Consider the following 17,647-nt stretch of genomic DNA (forward strand, 5'->3'; position numbering starts at 1 on the left):
ATTTGATTGGTGTTCTTGATATGAAGCAAGAACAGCATTTGGTTAGACGATGCGTTAAGATCGGAGTCGAGATTCATCACTAACAACCTTTCAAGCATAATAATAACCATAACTAAATAATTAGAATTCACTAACAATCTTTTCACCATTTATTCAAAGATTTGGATTTTGATTAGTATTCTTCATACATGAGTACATAGTTCAAAGTTATAGTCTTTCCATCATATATCAACAATTAATGACTTGTATTCACTAACCTCCATTTTGATTCATGTTCCCCATACATATGCAAAGACATCATACAACTAATAATATACCTCAATGTAAGGACAAGGACATATTTCAATCGGCTAACTTCTGATCCTACAATCAAGGAAAATGTATTTTTACTAACCACAGGAAGCATTGCCCATTTGCAGAAGTGAATGAGCTCAGACTCATTGTGTCGCTCAAAAATCTCAGGCACCTCTTCAAGGCCAAGAGGATCAAAGCCAGTCCCTGAAAATAAAGTAAGAAAGTTGGCCAGTTGTCAAAAAACATGCAGCACGCACCAAAGTCATCTTTCGTGACCTTAAACTGCAAACAGGCAAATATAACTGAATCGTATAAAACTCTGAAATCATATGTGGTTAACACTGCTGGCTAGTGCATTTTGAGGCACTATGGAAAGCCTAAATTAAATAAAGGGCACGGGTGATGCAATACGCATGCAGAGAAAGTAATGGCTAGGACCTACAGAGCACATGTATTCTTCAATCAGCATAAAGCTGTGCCCGACAGGTTTGTTAGATCCTACATCCACCTCAACACTAGAAGCAAGCTGACCCCAAGACGATACATGTGGTGCAAGCTACATTTCTTCTTTGAGATTACCACACACACGATGCAAAGCATCCGCACCCACATAGAAGGCTCCTAGCCTGCACGTTGTCCCCTAAGCCACTCTGCGGAGATGGAGAGGCCTGACCCATCGGTGGAAAAAGCGCCGAGTGTGAAGACAGCAGACCCCAAGACTTGAGTAAACTGGTCTCTGTCAAGACTCAAGAGTGAAGCAGCACGCGTAGACCGCTCCAGAGTCCAAGCACCAGAAATCGCAAGGCGCACGAGGAGGTGTGAACTCATGATCATGAAGCAACAACACAATTTTAAGAGCTGTAATATACAGATACCTGTAGAAATTGTGAGGAACTTGGGCCAGCCTCCCCGCTTCCCTGCCCACATCTTAGAAGAGTGCCGCTCGACTTCTTGTATCGCTGCTACCTGGACAGAGAACCTCTGAACTCACGTAGGTCGGACACAGTGGACAATGACACCGCTGCCACATAGCTCTGAGCTCACATAGGTCGGAGACTCAGACCACATCAGGTTGGCAACGCCGCTGATACACTCGAGGATGGACAGTTCTGAGGTCAAGGCAGCAACAGCAAGTAGGACGACGGCAGGTGTGACTCCTCACTCCTCTGGATTCAGACATCAAGCAATAACATCACAAGGCCTTGGGCACAAAGCTAACTGGCAACACAATAAATTTCCAGAGTAAGCAACATAGAGGAAAAAATGGTTACTGAATCAATTATGCCCTCATTCAAGCAGACACGATAGTCGTCTTCACCAAATGCTGGTGCACAGTGTACAACGCCCATGCCACTGTCTTCTTTGACATATTCATCTGATAGTACCTTAAAGGCTACACTAGAAAGTTCCAAAAAATAGTCAAAAAGAGGCTGGTATCTGCAAAAAAATGGTGCCTTGTTAGTGCTATACAATATAAGGATCAATCACACCACTAACTTCAACTTAATGCAGTGTACCTTTTTCCAGCTAGTTCTGAACCACTCATTCGAGTCAAAATTTTATAGCTACCCAAATCAGCCTTCTTTTCGCCAGACTTTTTATCAGAAGACTTGGGATTGTCACGGTTGACAGATGTGTACATGACCTTAGAGACATCACCATTTGGCACCTGCACTTTGCCTTTTCGAACAGGTAGCTAAGATAGAAGACTCTCTGCAACAATGTAAATAGCCCCAGTCACCTTGCATTGAGCCTAGCAGGCAAATAGACACAACTATAGATCTCATTATTTAGCGATTAGAAATAGTATTAGTATCAAAGTGTTATATTGCAGTAGGAAACACTTATCTACAGCTCACTACACTTCTCATTGTGCATTGCCAGCACAAAGAAACCTGGAAGAGCTGCAATATAGGAAGCCCATAAAATCATGAAAGGAACTATGGTTTTCAAAATGATAGCAATTATTGAGCACTTGCGGTTCGAACCAGCAAGCAGGAACTTCCAAGGCCACAAGGGATTGTGCATAAACAAGTGAATAATTGCTATCAAATACAAATATTTCATATGGACCAAATACATGGTGTGTGCTCATAAAGTGAATGACGAGAAAGTTGACGTCGGGCAAAGCTAAGCTCTAAGGATTACCAGTGACTATAGGAACACATTATGCACATAAATACTTCAAAAAAATTTGGTAAGAGTAAGGAAATCTCAACTCAATGCCATCATCTTGAAGAACTGACAATGCAAGAGAAACAATATAGACGGTATTTATAACGACCAATTATTTGCATGGCTGACCTTAACATAAGTAAAGTTCATATTAACGCGAAGGGCTAAATTGCTTGGTAGATTCCATGGTGTCGTGGTCCAAGCTACCATTGCTGCTCCGTCTACATCCTCCAGCAATGGAAAACTGATCATGATCGAAGGATCAGATACATCCTGAAAAGGCAGGGAGAAGCGGCCATGTATAGTGAAACAAGAGCAAGACCCTGAATTTGCAGCATTGAGTGCAAGGATCATACCTTGTAATTTAATCCCGCCTCAAAGTTTGAAAGGGTTGTGTAACAACCTACGCTGTAAGGCATTACCTGCATCAAAACACATAGAAACGCTTACATTAAAATATAAAATTCACAAAGTTCCATGATACACAAAAAAAAGGATTTATTAAAATTTGGTAATAAAGGCGTGGACTTTTGATAAACTTGATCTTAAACTTCGGTTAAATATTATCGTTAATAACAATGCAAAAGACAGTTCTGCAGAAGGGCCTTGAGTTGGTAACATAATACTAATTCTAAATTCACGCTGCAATATGACAAAAAACGAGGCAGAGACTGGTAAGGGAAAAGAAGGCATACAAAACTACCCCCTCACACTATTAAAAACAACCATAAATTATTTAAAACACTCTTCATTCTCCAATCGGTAAGGATTGCAGACATTAATAACTAAATGCATACCTTGAAGCCTCGGTACATAAGCCCTTTATCAAAGAGATGTTTGAAAACCCACCAAACACTTTCCATAAACTGGGGATCTAAAGTTTTGTAGTCATTCTCAAAGTCAATCTAACGTCCCATATGTGTAACGACAGTCTTCCACTCTTTACTATATCTCATCACAATGGCTCTGCATTCTTCATTGTAGACATCAATTCCCATATTCAGCACATCCTTGGTGCTCTTGATGTTAAGCTTTTGGTTGATTTCAAACTCAACTGGGAGTCCATGGCAGTCCCAGCCAAACCGGCGAGTCACATGGCAGCCATTTGCTGTTTGAAACCGTTTAACAATATCCTTTATTGTCCCAGCTAGAATGTGTCCACAATGTGGGAGACCTGTTGCAAAGGGCGGTCCATCATAAAAGATGTACTCGGGCTTGCCCTCAGACAGCTCCAGCTGTCTTTTGAATGCATCCAACCTCTTCCAAAGGGCTAGGACCTTCTCCTTCTGTAGCGGAAAGTTGAAGTCCTTGCCCTCACACACGTCCTCCATGGCGATGCTGCTACTCACAACACAAATTTTATTGTGTGTGCACGCGCGCGTGTGTGTGTGTGTGTGTGAGAGAGAGAGAGAGAGGCTCAAAGAGCGAAACTGTTCTTGTGCGGGAGTAGGGGTCTAGCGATGGAGAAACAGTCTACGTAGGGCGGGGAGAGGAGAACTTGCACCCCTCCCACAAATGGAGAACCTTGGCACAGGGTTTTAGAGCCGAGTCGCACACAGTGTGAGTAGGGGCAGTGGGGGGAAGATAGGGATTCAGGTCGCACCCAGCGGTAGAATATCTAAGGTCGAAATTGATAGAAAATCTTGGGCCATTTTGATTGGGCGAGATGGTTCGAGAAACAAGGAGAAGCGGAGTCTGTAGAAATATAGCGTATCCCCTCCCTTTCTCGTAGCTCTAATAGAATTGTAGCAGGGCTTCTACAATCGAGGCAGAGAAAGCGGCTTTACTAAGCTTGGGTAATTGCTTCATCCCACTCCCCCCATTCGCACAGGGTGCGACTCAGCTCTTACATTCAGTGTTGCCCACGCCAAAAAGGGTACTACTCAAAGTTACATCTACTAGCTCTTGCTCGCTCTTACCACCGATACATGTGTATGTGTGTGTGACGGTTGTGACAATTGCCGAGATGCGTCTTTGCAGATAACTTTTTGGGTATTTGCCATGTTGTCGATATGCAAGTGAAAGTGGTTGCATCTCCTGGGAATAGGGGAAACCCCATGCTTGCCACCCTTGTCTCCATTCCGTGGCCTCCCCAAGTTGTGCATATCCCCGCAATAGGTGCATTTCAAGAGATGACATCCTCGATAGGAAGCTCCTCAAACACTTTTTGTGCTTTATGAAGTGCATCACGTTTGGCATACATGAAGACCAAGGCACCCACAAAGCGACAAACAATATCCCTCCCTAACCTTGTTGGACATATCCTCCAATCAATGCACTCCATGAGACAGACATTGAATCTAGAGACACACCCTCAACTTGCATCTGCTGATTGGCAAAGATTGGGAAACTTATTATAGATTACAATGATGGTTGTAAAGCTGGTATCGTGGGTGCAGGAGAAGCTCTCTATCATGCCATTGGTGTTGCTACTGAGTTTGCATAAAAGAAGAAGAAGAGAAGAGTGACGAGGGTGCAGATGTGGAGACAGAGGCTATGTAGACGGTGGTATTGATGATGATGATGTTGAAGAGGCTAATGAGGATTTGAATGTCCAAGATATTGATGCCTACTGACTACACAAAAGAAGATTAGTCAAGTTTATGGTAGCATCAACCCCAACAAATCTAGAAGCTTGTTGAACAAGTCTTAAAGATGTTAGCTAAGGGAAAGGACAGGGAGGTACCATATTTTCTCATTGATATAGCTATCTTAGTTTGCTAGTGGAGTGAATTAACTCTTTGAAATACCAAGAACAACACCCTCATGTGAAAGATTCTTTAATTGGCTTGTTAGGTATGTGTCTTATGGCATAACCACTTAATCCCCCCCCCCCCCCCCGCGGGGTAGGCCCCCCCCCTCCCTTATGCATACGGTACGAGCATGAAATAATGGGGGGCTACCCCTATTGTATACGCTTATGAATGACCTCTAAAAACCCCCCTCTTGTACACTCACGTGTTACCATACGGAAATCCATAGTGAATCCCCCGGGATCAAGAGAGGGCATGAAAGATCGGCTTTGGGCATTGGCTTGGTGTCAATCTTGTAGCTCTTGGAGACGAGGATTGCAAAACCCCGGAGAAGGTCATTGGAGGAGTTTATTGATTGGCTTGGTTTGTGCGGCTAGTTTTGGAGTGCGAGAAGGTACCAGATTACTAGTTCTTTGCAACTTCACCATGGCCCCCCCTTGCTCAAGCTCCAACAACAAATTGAATGGGAATAATTATGCTCATTGGAATTTGATTATGCAACTTTGGTTCTCATGGAAAGGTTTACGGGATGTTGTTGACGGCTCGGAGCCTCGTCCCGCATGGGATTCCTACAATAGGTACACCCGCCTGCAAGATGACAAATATCTCAAACTGTGTGTCGACTGGGATGCGGCTAATGTGAAGGCAATGTCGGCCATTCCAGAATCTCTTATAAAGGACCTTTCTCTAGCTATTCAAACCTTGAAGACGGACAACGAAATGTGGTTCAAGCTCGTAGAGGTATGTTTGATTCGTGTCTCTACGATGCAAGCAGTCACCCTTCTTGGATGGTTATTTTCCATCCATGTTCCCCGAGGAAGTTCCATCCAATCATTTCTTATGAAGACTAAAGTTATTCATAATCAACTATTGGCTATGAAGAGTGCACTGACAAGTACCCAGTTATCCGCTTTGGTTCTCACAAAGTTTCCTCAAGAGTATGAAATAGTGACTAGGACACTACGGCTACAAAGTCACAAAGAAAAAGCTAGAATTTAATGATCTCAGCTCTTCTCTCATTGATGAGGAAGTCGTGTTTGTAACTCAAGGCAAAAGTCAGATTTCTGAGAGAGTGGAAGCACATGGTGAAGCACTTTGCTGCTTTGGATTCCAGAAAGAGGACAAAGTACCGTTGTTACAAATGTGGAAAGCGTGGTCATTTGGCCAAAAATTGTAAATTCAAAGGCAAAGATAGAGATTCTACAAAGGACAAAGGTAAAAGCAAGCAACAAGAGGAAAGCAGGGATAGTGACTCAGGGAAGGACAATAAGGAGGTTGCTGGTGTGGTGGTGACTACACTGGCACGGACTCCCACCTTCTAGTCACATGAAGATTGGTGTCACCACTACCTTTAGCCAAAGAGAGTCTTGTGAGTGGCAAGGAGGGGCAAGCACTACTCCTTATAATTAACTTGAACCATTGTGTTGGAGTTCAAGTTATTGTTGTTTGGACCCGTAGATCGGACAATGCACATGCATTTGGTAGGGAACCAATCAGACGTCTAAAACACTATGGATGGGCTAGACAATTCATTGTTGATGTGGTCAGATTATGGACAGGATGTGTTCCAAAGATTCATTATCTTGGAGTTTTATATTATGGACGTGATGTGTTCACAGTTCACGAATAGGGATTATTGAACATAGTATGGTCTACAGTTCAAAGTTTCTACAAAGGCAACCGATGCTCAAGATGGCAGTACTTTCAGGTACAAAGTTGAGGAGAGAAACATGGAGGTGTATCCAGTTGGTGGCCACTTTTTGGGGTGTACATGGTAGCTTCTTCATTGACTTGGTCTCACTATTGATGTCCACTATGAGCTGCTGAGAGGGTGTTAAAATTTAGGCATCTCAAGTGAACTTCCCAATGTAATCCCATTATTTAGTTTGTCCTTTAGGTATTTACTTTACTCATTTTTCAAAGTCTTGGGTAGGGCAATTTATTGGACTTTCTATATAAGAAACCCCTTGCCTCCATTGTATACACATTCAGTTATTCATTTGCCAAGGTTGATTGGTTCAGGACACATTCAGTTATTCATTTTCCAATGTTGATTGGTTCAGGAGACTCTCTCTCTCTCTCTCTCTCTCTCTCTCTCTCTCTCTCTCTCTCTCTCTCTCTCTCTCTCTCTCTCTCTCTCTCTCGTGCTCACTCGTGCTCACTCCCCTTGGTCTCTACACTTTTGCATCCTCGATTTTGACACTGCCATGGTGCCCATGTAGGCACCCTTCAATGGACTAAGTGCTATTTGAGAGCTTTTACATTGACACTTAGGCCACCCTCTGTCCCTTAGGGCCATAGAGTGTAAATGTATAATCTGGTTTACCTTTATTATAATGAGAGATCCTATGGCCCTAGGCCCATAGGGATTCCATCGTGCCCATGTAGGTACATTCTCACCTAGGTCACCCTCTAGCCCTAAGGCCATAGGCTGACTTCTATTGTAATGAGATATCATATGCCCATAGGGCCATAGGATGCCAATGTGTAAGCTCAAGGGCCATAGACTACCCTCTAGTGTAATGAGAGATTCTATGGCTCTAGGGCCATAGGTTGTCCTCTATTCTAATGAGAGATCATATCAATATGGCACTAGGGCCTCAGGGCGCCAATGTACAAGCTCAAGGGACATAAATTGCCCTCTAATCTAATGAGAGATTATGTGGCCCTAGGCCCATAGGGCTACTATGCTGACCATGTAGGTTCCCTGGAATGACCTAAATACGTTTTTAGAGCATTTACATTAACAACTAGGCCACTCTTTGGTCCTAGGATCCTATGTTTATCTCTATTCTAATGAGAGATCATATGTCCCTAGGGACATAGGGTGTCAATGCATAAGATCAAGGACCATAGATTGCAATCCATTGTAATGAGAGATCCTATGGACCAAGACCCATAGGACTCAAGAGCCTTAGGATGCCCTCTGATCAAAAGAGAGATTTGAATATGGTCCTCCTAGGGCCAAAGGGTGCCAATGTATAAGCTCAAGCACCATAGGTTGAGAGATCTTATGGCCCTAGGACCATAAGGCTGCATGGTGCCCATATAGGTGCCCTTGAATGGCCTAGATTCTCTTGGAGAGATTTTACATTGACACCCTATGTTTTTTGGGACACATGACGTTGATCACAGGTTTCTCGAAGAAAACTACATAGGTACTCTCTGTATGTGTCTTGACAACTTTGCAAGAGCTTAGAGTACACATTTTCATGGTCTTAGGGCTATATGGATAAGATTTTTTATAGGTATAAAATGGAGAAAACTTTATAGCCTTAGGCCTATAGGATACACCTCTATATTTGCAACATGTGGCCCAAGGGGCATAAGATTTCCTAGAGCAGAGAGTGTTGATAAAAACTTTCTTTAAGAAAACCATATTTCATCCTATGGCTCTATGCTGGTATCTTTTAGAATCTATAACAGCCTAAAATATATCTATCTTTGTTTTTAGGGCCATAAAGATAGGATATATATATATATATATATATATATAATATAGAAAGAAATCTATAACCTTGGGATTGTGGTAGGATACTTTTTGAATGTGTCACCCTATGGTCCTAAGGCCATAGGACATATATGGAGTACTCTAAAACCTCAATATTTTAGGGTAACTTTTACCGGTGTAAACATTGTAGGGTACTTTTTTGTGATGTCCCCACCCCGTCGTCTCAACAACGGATCTGATGTTAAACCTGGTGGCCACTAGATCTATAGCGGACACAAACAAAGTGGTCTGGGTTCATCTAGCGGACAATCTCTCATCATAAAGTGAATTGAGTTCGAGCCTACTAGCAAGGACACTACAAGAGGTTGTGTGCCCTTGTGACGCTGTTAGCGATGGAAATACACTGGGTTTTTATAACCCCCGACGTCGCTAAAACCGTCGCTAATAGCGTCGCTACGAGAGCGTCACTATATGCGACGCTATAGGCGTCGCTATATAGCGAAGCTTATAGCGACGCTCATAGCGATGGTCATAGCGATGGTTATAGCGACGTTTACACAGAAGTCTATAGCGACGCTTATAGCGACGCTCCAGAGCCATAAATAGCGACGGTTATAGCGACACCCGAGAGAAATTTTTTTTGGTGTCAGGGCATTGAATGCCCTGCCACCCATCAACCATATTGTACTTGATTCACTTTTTAAAAAAAGTGCAAGGGTAGATAATAGACCCAAAATAGTCACCCACAAGACGCATTGTTTGCAAAATTGACAAGCGTAAAATTGACAATTGTACACATCATAGGCAAAATGAATTGATTGGCAAATGTAATAATGACAATTGCACAACATCATAGGCATAAAGAATTGATTGGCAAAATGAACTGCGGTGACAAATGTAATAATATACATGGTTCAAAAAGACGTATAAAATCCGTCTCATGATACATAAGCTATGAGAAACCCTAAACTAATGCTATCTAGCTACAGCTAAATTGACGTCGTCTAGTCAGACGTCTCATCGCGTCCAAGCGGCATATCTGTCGGATTCTGCAAAAAAAGACAATAAGACAGCTTTCAGTAAGTATAAACATATAACGACATTTATAAAACAATACAAAAAATAGAAAAGAGTAAATGCTAATACTAACCATGCCGCCGCGAGAACTGAGAATGTCCATCAGGGCGTTTAAGCCCTTCCTGCCTGCATACTCGCGCTCGTACGGTGTGGGATCACGTCCTGTCATCGACCACTGTCAAAACATACAAAGATTTCATTATGTTAGAATTAAAAAACTCATAAACCCTAAACTATCGAACATAAAGAGCAATGCGAAAACACTTACAAAATCGGCCTCAAATGATGTCCATCCACCGCTCCCCAAGTGGTGCGAGCTCCCTGCCTCTACTCGCGCTCTGGTTGTATCCTTTTGTTGCTTCCACTTGTCGGGATTCTCGCGCGCTGCTTTCTTCGCATTCTTCCAATCTTCTTTGGCCAGCCAATCTGGCCTGTTCCACCCATGCTTGATTGCTTTTTGCACTTCGGAACGCTTGTGTTTGCAGTATTCGCGCATTCGAATCTTCATCAGGTCTTCATTGAAGCGCTGATCCCGTGTTGGAACGGGAAACTCATCATGAAGTATGCTGATGACTCTGTCTTTTAAATCACTTGGTACTTCACTCCATTTGTTTAGTATGTAGTGTCTAAACTGCTGAGAGCAAAGACCACGCATGCGCGAGATCACCTTCTTGCAGTCATCATCCATGATGATGCCGCCGCTGAAGTCGACGGAGTAAGGCAAGCCCTCTGGCCGGTGACGCGTGAACCTGGGTGTCCCGGCAGGGGTCTCTAGCGGCGTGTCGATGGGGGTATGGACGTCAGGTGTCTCCACCGGCGTCTGGGCCCCGAAGTGAGGAGTGTCGAGTGGGGTGGCTCTTGGCGGAGTAGGTAGTGGTGTGTAGTTGCTAGGAACAGTCAGCCGCGCAAAACCTAGCGTAGATGGCGATGTTGTGGCTGGTGTGGGGGCGGGCAAAGAAGGGGAGGGTAAAGAGCCTCGTCGAACACGAGGCGGTGTGGAGGCATCGGCGGCGGAATCCCCACAACAACCGCCACCGCCACCACTAGAGCGCCGGTGTCTAGAGGAGTGTGAAGATCGTCTCGTCGACACCGAAGCTTCGGAGCACGCCGAATGCTCTGAAAGAGAGGGAGATGCGGATAGAGTAGGAACGCGCGATGATGCGCCAGAGCGATGAGGCTCCACGTACCACTGTCTCTGTTGCGGTGACAAAGAAGAAAGAAACTCCTCATCATCCATACCTGCATTAAACACACGAATATTTAAACTTAATATTGAATGAATAGAGTAGACAATGACGCAAAGACCATTAAATACAATGACGTAATAACGCATATAAATACAATGACGCAATGAATTGAGTGATAGAAGAGGCAAGTCGAAAACTCAGAATTTTCAATCAAAAGATGTGAGCTCCACCTCGCAGGGGAAGTGTGATTTAACCTATGTAGCGATCCTAAGACCCACCTTCCAAGAGGAGAGAAACCTCGAGTGCCTTGTTCCCCATGTTTCAGAGGCACGTACTCTCGAGATCTCACCGCTCTAGGGGCAATGAGTATTACTAATATCGAAGTAAGCGCAATGGGGACAGAGAGTTCCCGACCAATCGGGACCACCCATCTCGTAGGCATTGGCAACCTCAGCCAAGGCCCCACTTTCCACCCCCACACTCACAGTTCTTGTGTGACCTAATTACTACCACAAAGGTTGTTCAACATAGACTTTCCTCGTTTTAATTCCGAAGCACATTCTTCGTTAAGACAGCCCTTCAACCAGTATTGCAAACAACACCAAGACAATATTCTAGTAAAAATTCTACTCAAACTTATTCATTAAAGTTCCAATGTTCTGGAGGTACAACATCCCCCCTCCAGCGAGAGTTCACTCCTCCCGTTGTCGCCTAGCTGCCCCTACAACTAGGTATGTCCACCGCATAGAAAGCACGTCATGGACACTCCCACCGCATAGAAAGAAAAATGTGGGTTCCCACCGCATAGAAAGCAAATCGTGGGTATCCACCGCATAAAAAGCAAGTAGTGGATTCAAGAGCCCTTTAACGAGGAACTCTGCCCCCTGTGATCAGTAGCGGGGTCAGGACTGATTCAACATTGGAAATAAAATGAACATGTCGAGCTAAATTTTCCCTAGCAGACATTCTTTCCTATTGCAACCAGCATACCCATCAATCATTTCCTTCCTACTTTAGAACTTAATGTACAATGAATTCAATGCCAAGGTTTCCGCCGGATTTCTCCAACATGTTTGGGGATATGTTCATTCCTAACTAAACGTATGCAATGTTAAATTAAACAGCTTGAATGAAATTATGACCTACCTCTTCCATTTCTTCGTCGATGGCCCGTGAGATGGCCGGTATTTGATCATCCACGGGAGCTTTTCCCTTTCCGTTCACCTTGCTCGTTCCTACCTCGTGGTCGTGGGCTCCACCAAAGCGATTCCTCTTAACCGGGGCCATTTTAAACTCACTACTTTAAATAATTAACTTGGAGAAAAGAACTAATGTCCGCAAGCGTCATAACAACCCAATAGATAGATTAGTAACATCAATTAATACCTCCTATATGAGAGGTCTAGATTTTTCATATAGCAATCATTATGGATGACACATAATCCTATGGGCACCGGCTCTAAAGATAATTATTCCGCTTACCGTGATTAACGATAATTAGGATTTTACTAATGGGATTACCAGAGGGATGAATTAAGTATGATTAGTCTCTCTCCTAGCAACTAGATGATGCAGATTTATCTTATGCATATGTGTGAGGAAAGTCAACTCGTAGAGACTTAATGACAGATTAATTTTTCCTTAATCACACCTTAATGCATAAAGGAAATGAATTTAATTTAGATACAGTATTAATGGGTGATAGAAAAAGTGATTCTCTTCAATCTACACAATTACTAGCTTACCGACTAATTACTATGCTACCTAGAGAGAGAAAGTTCTAATAATTATGCACTAATCCTTAATCGAGAGGGATGAATGGCTGATAATTCAGCTACGGAATAATGATTACATAATAGAATATGGTTAAAGAGAATTTAGAGAGTAATTATAGCGGATTACGACTAGGAATAAGCATAATAGACGAGGAATTTAGATGGTAATGAAAAGGATTTGCAGAAAGCATTAATTAAACCGTGGTTACCGTGATTAAGGGCTGATAATCCTCTCGATTCTCTGATCTAATCGAGCTTCTTGAGGCGAGAATTCGACAGCACCTCCCTCCTTGCTTCTTCTTCAAAAGGTGTGTGTTCCGGCAGCACCTTCCCAGAGTATGTGTAGGTGTGTGTGTGTGTGTGCACTGTGTGTGTGCACTGTGTGTGTGTGAGCATATGTGTGTGTGTGTGTGTCTGTGTGCACTGGCCTTTAAATAGGCTCCTACAGGCTGAAAATCGACCAGCCTTGCTAAATGCAACTGCAGGGGCACTCAGTCTCTGCATTGGCAAGTCCAGTTCCCCTACCCACCAAGTGTCAGGTTGGCTTGGTTAACTGGCTCGGAGACTTAGTAACTGGCTTAGAAACTCTCCCAAGACTCCCACAAGGCAAGAGGGTGCCCCCTAGCTGCTAAAGCTGATCTGGAGTGGCCTGGGACCTGTTCCCACACAGCCTCGGGCCCTCGGTACCTCCCCGGACAATTTTATGAAAAATTGGTTTTAGGCTAAAACGAGTCATACGAGTCAGATTTTGACGCCGTAAATTGCTATACAGAGCTCGAACTAAGACGTACTAGAGCGAGTACCTGCCATATTTAGTAGCCCCCGGGATTCGAAAATGCATTTTTTCAGATTCGGGATACGGGTGCAGTTTTTTGAGACGATCAAAACTGGACGGGTCGGGCGACCAAAAACTATCTATTTTTGGAATTTTTTTGCAAAAATTATTTTAATTCACATTTCGAAGCTTTAAAACATTCTGAACATCATGGCACTGACAGAATTTGGAAAACTGCTAAAAATAGTAACTTATTCCATTATGTTCATTTTATGGTACAATGGTGCTCTTTTGATCGGGGTCAGAGACCTTACAACCTCCTCAACGTGAAAAATTTGAGATGTCCTCATCTCAAGAATGTGTTTGGGTAATCTTTTATGAGTGTTGGTTCGTCCTTCCAAGTTGCATCTTCTTCAGGGTAATCCTTCCACTTTACCAGATGCTGCGTGATAGTTCTGTTGCGTAACTTCCCTTGTTTCCAGTGCGTAGTCAGGTTGGAGCTTGAGTACTCCTTGTGCTGGCATGACTATCTGATCTGAGTCCAAGAATTGATCAAGGTTAGGAATATAGGGTTTGAGTAAGCTAACGTGGAACACATCATGAACCTTCAAGTTTGCAGGTAACTTTAGCTTGTAGGCTTGGTCACTTACAACTTTAATGATCTCGAATGGTCCACAATACCTTGGGCTAAGCTTCTTATATCTGCCTAGAGATAAGTTGTTTTTCTTTGGTCGGACTCGCAGAAAAACCTTATCCCCTTCTTTGAAAGTTCTTTCCGAACGGTTCTTATCTGCATAGTGCTTCTGTCTATCCTGAGCGGCCTGAATGTCTTGGCGAATAGCTCTAGTCTGTGCTTCCATATCTTCTAACATCTTCCTAGATGCTTCTACCCTGATGGTTGGATCTGAGAAGTTCAGTGGTGCTAAACAGTCCTATCCATAAAGAGCTTTGAAAGGTGACATTCCAATGCTTCTGTGTTCGGAAGATTTGTAAGCATACTCCACCAAAGGTAGATATTGTAACCACTTCTTTGGTTCTTGCGAACAATAGGCTCTGAGAATGTCCTCGATGAATTGATTAACTCTTTCAGTTTGCCCATCTATTTGGGGATGATACGCTGTACTGAAAGCTAATTGCGACCCAATAGATTGGAAAAGAGAAGTCCAAAATTTTGATGTGAACTTGGCATCTCTATCACTGACGATACGCTTGGGCAGACCATGTAACCTAAAAATCTCCTTGATGAATACCCGACTAACATCTGAAGCGGTAAAGGTTGTCTTTACGAGTATTAGATGAGCCACTTTTGTGAGCATATCAACAACCACGAAAACAGAATCATACCCTCCTGTAGAAGGTAATCCTGTAACAAAATCCATACTAATGCATTCCCATTTCATTTGGGGTATGTCAGGAGGTTGAATTTGCCCTGGTGACTTGATCCTTTCGGCCTTTATCCGCTGACAAGAAAGACACTGCCTCACATAGCGAAGTATGTCTCCTTTCATTCCAGTCCAAAAATAACTCCTCCTGACTGCATGAAGAGTCTTAGCATAGCTTGGATGTCCGGATGTAGGGCTATCGTGTGCTTCATACAGAATAGCCTTCTTTAAGGCTGGATCTCTGGGTACACAGAGTCTATGTCTGTAGTAAAGACATCCTCCCATAAGAGAGTAATCTTTAGCTTCAGGCATCTTATTCTGCTGGACTAGAGATACTATACGCTAGTATTCTGGATCTACTAAAGATGCTTCTTTGATTCTATCCCAGATAGGGTTATTTGGAATAGAGATAGCTCCGAGAAAGGATTTTTGGCTAAGACCATATGCAACTGCATTTTCCTTCCCTGGTCTATACTTTATGTCAAGGTCATATTCCTGTAATAGTTCTATCCATCGTCGTTGTCGCATATTGAGAATAGGTTGAGTTAAAAATCCATTTTAAGCTCTTGTGGTCTGTAACCAGCTGAAACTTGTGCCCAAGAAGATAATGTCTCCATAACTTCAACGCATGAATAACTGCTAAAAGTTCCAAATTATGAGTAGGATAATTCTTCTCATGATCTCTTAGCTTTCGCAAAGTATACGCCATAGGTCTTCCTTCTTGAGTAAGAACTCCGCCTAGAGCAAATTTGCTAGCGTCGGTTGCTACTTCAAATTCCTTGCTGAAATCTGGAAGCTTTAAAATAGGAGCTGAGACCAAGAACTCTTTTAGCTTAGCAAAGCTAGATTCATGCTTGGCCTTCCATTCGATCCTCATTCCTTTCTTCAGGAGTTCCGTCAAAGGTGCATCAATACGTGCATAGTCCTTGACAAAAATCCTGTACCATCCCGTTATCCCAAGAAATCCTCTGACTTCGCTGACAGTAGATGGTTGAGGCCAATCAACGATGTCGTTGACTTTATCTGGGTCCACTGAAATTCCTTCAGCCGATATGACAAATCCAAGATAGTTGACCTTTGGTGAGCAAAAAGTGCGCTTGCTCTCTTTAGCGTAAAGTTGGTGTTTTCGAAGAAGATCAAGTACTTTGCGAACATGTTCTTCGTGAGCTGCCTCGTTCTTAGAGTAGATCAGAATGTCATCAAAGAAAACCAAGACAAAATCATCCACGTAAGGTCTGAAAATATCCTGCATAAGTCGATTGAAGCTTGCAAGAGCATTTGTTAGACCAAAAGACATTACTGTGAATTCGTAGTGCCCATACCTAGTATTGAAAGCTGTTTTCGGAATATCCGATTCCTTGATCCTGATTTAGTAATATCCTGACCTTAGATCTATCTTTGTAAACATTTTGGCACCGTGGAGTCTGTCCAAAAGTTCGTCAATCCTTGGAATTGGATACTTGTTCTTGACAGTTACCTGGTTCAGTCCACAATAGTCTATGCATAGCCTGAAGGTTCCATCCTTCTTCTTCTGAAAAAGAACTGGAGCACCCCAAGGAGAAGTACTGGGTCAAATGAATCCTTGCTCAATGAGTTGCCTAAGCTGTTCTTTGAGTTCGATGGCCTCTGGAAGTGACATTTTATAAGGTCTTTTTGAGATAGGTTCACACCCAGGGATAGTCTCAATCTCATGATCTACCTCTCTGTGTGGTGGAAGATTTGTAAGGTCTTCAGGGAATACATCATCATACTCCCTCAACCAGTTTGGCCGAAGTGAGTTATCTGATTGGTCCACCTTGTTGAGTTTAACCGCATAAATTTGCTAACCCTTCCTTAGTCCCTTCAAAAGTCTGTTGGCCTTAACTAGAGTAGCCTTAGTCTCCCATTTTCCCCCTAGATTAAGGTTTCATTACCCAAGTTATCTGTAAAGGTAAAATTCCCTTGTGCACAATGTATGTGGGCTCTATTTTGCTTTAGCCAGCCCATCCCTAGTATCCCATCAAAGAATCCTAAGGGTAAGGTTCGAAATTGGGCAGAAGTTGGGTGTCCCCTTAAATCAAAGTCAATTTTGCCTGCAGAGTGTTGAGATACTACCTCCTTGCCGTTTGCTAACTCTACAACTAGCTTGCTTGTTGGATACTTATCTAACTTTAGCTTCCTCATGCATCTGGGTGAAAGAAACGAAAGAGTACTACCACAATCTATAAGGAAGTTGACTTGTTCACCTCTACGAGATCCTGGCGTATGAATGACTGCGTATTGCTCGCAACCATTGGGATTGTCAATTGCAGCATGCAGGGTTGCTCTCTCCACTGCTTTGTCACCCACAGTTGGTTGTACCACTGCGGCATTTACTCTGGCAGTAGCTCCACGCCCTCGCCCTCTGTTCATCCTTCCTCGTCCTCCTCTTCTATTAGCTTGGCCAAGCCCACGAGTATTCAAGGGTATGGCATTGGCATTGGTTGCCTGAATGTTCCCGGGGAAATTGGATCTGTAATGTCCATGCTCGCCGCAACCATAGCATCGAACATCAAGGAACTCGATGGTTGTGGTGGTAGCCACAATAGGGCGCTGGTCATATGCTTGGTTGGCTAGTCTATTATTCCAATCAATTGTTCTTTCCCTCTTTGCCCAATGGTTCCTCCTGTTCTGATTAACCTTTTTTACTTTAAAAGCTAGAGGTTTGGCCCTCATCAAGGCATCTTGTAGCGTCGTCGGCCTGAGAGCTTCCAACCGAGTATTCAAGGGATCAATTAGTCCTTGGCAGAACCTCGCCAC

At 43.2% G+C, this 17,647-nt stretch overlaps 1 pseudogene across 1 annotated transcript; it reads right to left on the reverse strand.

Moving 5' to 3' along the window:
* Positions 1–226: 226 nt before the first annotated feature.
* On the reverse strand, positions 227–4,088 carry LOC147449042 (isoleucine--tRNA ligase, cytoplasmic-like; annotated as a pseudogene). The gene is made up of 7 exons (XR_015189398.1): positions 3,267–4,088; positions 2,826–2,891; positions 2,599–2,742; positions 1,812–2,047; positions 1,566–1,731; positions 1,170–1,460; positions 227–498 (listed from the first exon to the last, which is right to left on the reverse strand). The product of XR_015189398.1 is annotated as an isoleucine--tRNA ligase, cytoplasmic-like (transcript).
* Between the last annotated feature and the right edge of the window lie 13,559 nt (positions 4,089–17,647).

Source organism: Adiantum capillus-veneris, chromosome 10, assembly GCF_014529385.1.
Source record: "Adiantum capillus-veneris isolate H3 chromosome 10, ASM1452938v2, whole genome shotgun sequence".
In the NCBI taxonomy this organism is placed as follows: Eukaryota; Viridiplantae; Streptophyta; class Polypodiopsida; order Polypodiales; family Pteridaceae; genus Adiantum; species Adiantum capillus-veneris.